Raw genomic sequence first — 5,050 nt, 5'->3', positions numbered from 1 at the left:
GCAGCAAGATGTCTAAATGTTATGATCACTTTCATTTTGGCAATGAGTGGGTTGCTCCTCTCTGTGTCACTGTAAGGCTTCCCTAACATGATCGGTGACAAAGAGAATGCCTGCATGGTCTAAATAATATCTTTTGATATATTGAATGAACCTAATTAGTGACTAATTAGGTTCATTCAATACATCTTTTCTGGAAAAAACTTTCTAAGCTGGAGATGTGGAGCGGCCATCTTAGCAGTGGGAGCATCGGTCATTACCCGGTAAGACATGGTGGATGGGTGTCTGAGAACGAATTAATCTATTCTACATTGTTTCATATGGGGAAAATAATGGTTTTTTAACATTTCGTATTTTGAACCGAGGTTCCACTGTGTGTGTGTGTGTGTGTAATATATATATATATATATATATATATATATATATATATATATATATATATATATATATATATATATATATATATATATATATATATATATATATATATATATATATATATATATATATATATATATATATATATATTATACACACACACACACACAAATATATGAAAACTATGCTCATTATTTTATTATGCATTTTTAATTCACACACACACACACACACACACACACACACACACACACACACACACACAAATACATGAAAATTATTCTCATTATTTTATTATGCATTTTAATTCTTAATCTTCACCTGCAATCAATCAATGAGTACAGAGGGATCACACAGGAATCAGAGTTTTAAAGTAATCACTTTGAGAGCTACAAAATAATTTTTCACACACACACACACACACACACACACAAATGTGTGTGTGTGTGTGTGTGTTTACCTTCAGTAGCCAGTAGCCATGCTGCTTCAGGGCATTAATTGTTAGTGATGTGATTTCAGTCTTGAATGGTGTAATTTAGTTATCATATTTTGTAAATATCTGACCTTATTTTGAGCATTTATTCTTTATGCAATATGATTGATTTCATATTCAGTATGTAATGTGATTGATTTCACATTAAACATTTATTAGTTTGGCTATATTTTAATCCTGTATACCTTTAAAGGTGGATGAAAGGGATGTGTATTGTACAGGGCATGAGCCAAAGCTCATTTTGTCCTGTCTCCACAACCACATTTATCCAGTTTCACATTTATCCAACCACATTTATCCAGTCTGACATGCTAGTCCAGCTCCGCGTGGCCAGTGGCCACCTCTCCACCCAACAAGACAAATGCGCAGCGACACGCGTGATGAACCACAACTAACCATCATTGTACATGTGGATTATATAGTATACCACCAAGAACATGTATAAAAATTCATATACAAGTAAATGAACAGATATTACATACAATAGATACCAAATAGCTACACAATAAAGATGCGCCGTTAAAAACAAAACATAGGTAATCACCTCTTCCGTTAACTATCATCACAGTGATGATACAATCACTTCCTCTATACGTTTTTTTTTTTTTTCTAGTTACATACTTCTAAATTTATTGGTCTTCCATGCATTAGTTTTTGGTGGTATGTATGTCACAATGATTTATTTATTTTTTTTCATTTTGATTTTAATCACAACACTTTCCGCCATTCCATCCCCATATTCCACTTCCTCAACATCAATATCCTCTTTAGCCAATATCACCACTCCTATACCCTTTCCTTTCCTGTCTCTTCTCCATGTGCTATAGCCTTCCTTTGCAAATCTCAACTTTATTTCCTCTTTTAATGTGGTTTCTGTTAAACATACCACATGTGGTTTATTGTTCTTTAAGTAGTCTTTTAAGTTTCAATAGGCCCGACACCAAACCATCTACATTACTATAAAAAAAATAATAATAATAATAAATAAATAAATAAATAGTATACATAATCTCTAAACTTCTGCTTGGTGATTTTGCATGGCATCTTTGTGCCACTTTTTCCTCACTTTCATGTCCGCAACCTTCCAGGTGAATCTTCTGGCTTGTTCCTGTGTTCTCTCCCCATTTTTGACTGGACCTCTGGGCCTCTATTCCCATTTTTTTTTTTTTTTCATTTTACTTCTCTCTTCGTTCTTTATCCATATTTCCTGCATTCTTTCTATTTTTGCCAATTTTCCTGTTCTTTGCAAGACACAAACATTGTTGTTTATGACATGAATCTTATTTTCATTGGTCTTGTTCCGTTTTCTTCATACTTTCCGATCATGTAAACCTCTTCAATTTGTTCAAGTATCCCCTCTCCTTCCTCCGCCACTTCTACTATAATTTCCTTACCCCTTTTCATTTCTTTCTCTTTTTTTTTTTATTTTCATGGTTAGATTCTTCTCCTCAACTCCAAATACCACCACGCACATCTTTCTCTGTGCTGTCTCACAAGTTTACTTTCCTTTATTATTTTTGATAACTTTCTTTTCCATATCCTTATTCTGCTCCTGTTGCTGTTGACTTATTAACTCCTCCATGTCCATCTTTTGTTGTTGTTCTCTCTGTTCTTTCCAACTTTTGACTTCCTCTGTCACTAACTTTAATTTCTCCAACCCTAACCTCTATCTCTCTTTAAGTCTTCGTTCTCTTCCTTGAGTTTCTTAATTTCTTCACAGTACTTCTTGTTTAAGTCCACTATTTTTGTCACCTCTCCTCTCAGTTTTTTGTTTTCTTTTTCTCTTTCCACCTCCCTCTTTTTCATCTCTAATATATCACTGGATATCTTTTTTACATTGTCATCACACGCTTCTCTTTCTCCCTTCCATGGCTTTATCATCGTTGTTAAGCTACATATTTCTTCTCATATTTTCACATTGTCCTCTTCAATTTTCAACATTCATTTATTTATGTGTACTACGCTGAGATCCTCTTCCTTGAAGCCCTCAAAAATATTTGGGTTCTTACCAGCCGCCATTTTCCCTGTTAATATTACCGATCGCCAGTGTTTACCTTGTATCACTCGTCTCATTTCTTTCTTTCAGCCACTCCTCTAATAACAGTTCCCCATCCCTCTGTGCCCACACCTCGCACAAGATCCTATAATGGAGACAGGACTCAAAGTTTGGCTCCCCTGCACAATCAAACCCAGGTAGATCATTGGAGCTGCTGTGGATACGTCTGATCAGCTAAGTGGCGAGCACGCGCACGTGTGTGTGTATTATTGGTGTTGAATATCACAATCACATGAATGTCATCCTTCAGACTTACCATTCAGATGACAGCTTAGTGTTCATACCTCGCGAATCCAGCTTATGAGTAAGTGTGTCCATAACATCACACACCTGATCCAATTGCTCATGTAGATAAACTTGTAACTTATGAGTGAAAATCATGTCATGAGTGTGGCACTAACATCTGCCTGCCTAGTATTTTCAACTCCTCTGACAGGTAAACAAAGCCTTAAAATGCATATGTGTATAGAACATTTTCTACTTGGAATTACACGTTCTTTCACCTCTCAGTATTTACAGAAATTTGCATTGCACCCTATATATATATATATATATATATATATATATATATATATATATATATATATATATATATATATATATATATATATATATATAGACGGATTTGAAATATCAATTACATAATTATTAAAAAAAAAAAAAACTGGTTAAAAATACCAAGCTAAGTGACAGGGTATAAATTCCAGTATTACCGTTTCCACACAACACAACAAATGACTTGCTGATGTCACTTGCTTCTTCATCTTCTGGACACCTGGAGCTGGAGAGCAAGGCCGCACTTCCACCTGGGGATGTGGAGCCACACCTTATCCTCCATAGTGTTCTTAGCATCACAGGTGTGCTGTTGGTACCACCAAGACATGGCTTGGCCTGCCATCTGGAGGTTCTGAGCCATGTATTGCCGTATTGCCTCCATCCTCCTCTGGAGCAGTACCACATACACAGGTGCCACTGCTGGCAACTCCTCTCCTGGCAGCCGTCCTATCACCAGGTCCAGCAGCTGCAGCTCCCAGCCAAACATGAGTCAGGCAGATGTGTACCCTGTGGCTTCCTGCACAGTGGACCTGTAATCCATCAGAACATATGGCAGCCACAGATCCCAGTCCTGCTGATCCTCCCATCAGTGCTTTATGAATTCTTCAGCCAGAGTGTAGTTAAAGCCCTCCACCATCCTGTCATTCTGAGAACATGGCCATAGTATGGGTCTTGTGAATGCCCAGGAATGCATAACACTGCCAGAAGACCTGTGACTCAAACTCATGCCCCTGGTCAGAGTGGAGCTTGCCTGGGACCCCAAACCTAGTGAAGAATTCACCTACCAGCACAAAAGCAACGGTCTTGGCTTTATGTTAAGGAATGGCATACACCTCTGACCAGTTGGTGAAATAGTCCATGGCAATGCATATGTAATGGTTACCACAAGGCATATAGGGCAGTGGACCAGCAATGTTCACTGCCACTCTTTCCTTTGGTGAGCCAGCCTGTTACAGTTGCAGGGGAGTGTGGGTGCAGTGGGCAGGACTCTTCTTGGCCACTAGAAACGAGGCATGTCTTACACCATTCCTCCATGTCGCACCTCAGGTCAATCCAGTACACTATTTACACTAGGTTACAGTAAGGAAAAGAAATTCTCCGGTATTGTTGTACTGTTTTAATTCATTTCATAAGTCTAACATAAAACTGCGTGAATGCTGTACACTTGCGGGATGAGAGAGAGAAAGTGATAAAAAAAAAAATGTGAATCCAATCTAAATGGCTGAAATGTAATATAAAAACATATCAACACCATTTTACAATTATGCATTTGTTGATGTCAAGCTCATATAAATAAATAAATTATATATATATATATATATATATATATATATATATATATATATATATATATATATATATATATATATATATATATATATATATATTGTAGTTTGCATGAGTGGCCTGCAAGGAATCCCACTTTAACACCCTGTAACTTCTTTCTTTTCGGAGTTGGTGAAATGAAGAAATCTGCCCTACCAAACCAAAGATTTTGGAAGAACTTGAAGGGCGAATATGGGAAGTTATGTCATGCATCCTACAAGAATTTCTGCTGACGTAAGTGGACG

At 36.8% G+C, this 5,050-nt stretch overlaps 1 long non-coding RNA gene across 1 annotated transcript in view; it reads left to right on the top strand.

Annotated features, from left to right (window-relative positions):
• Positions 1 to 477: 477 nt before the first annotated feature.
• The window catches only part of LOC135089038 (uncharacterized), a 16,873-nt gene continuing 12,300 nt past the window's right edge, over positions 478 to 5,050 (top strand). Inside the window, exons 1-2 of the long non-coding RNA XR_010261374.1 lie at positions 478 to 3,061; positions 4,935 to 5,039. This is a non-coding gene — a long non-coding RNA (uncharacterized LOC135089038). The remainder of the gene's footprint in view (positions 3,062 to 4,934; positions 5,040 to 5,050) is intronic.

This window comes from Scylla paramamosain, chromosome 3 (assembly GCF_035594125.1).
Source record: "Scylla paramamosain isolate STU-SP2022 chromosome 3, ASM3559412v1, whole genome shotgun sequence".
NCBI lineage: Eukaryota > Metazoa > Arthropoda > Malacostraca > Decapoda > Portunidae > Scylla > Scylla paramamosain.
The sequence above is the reverse complement of the archived record's forward strand: the minus strand, read 5'-3'. Positions and strand labels throughout refer to the sequence as shown.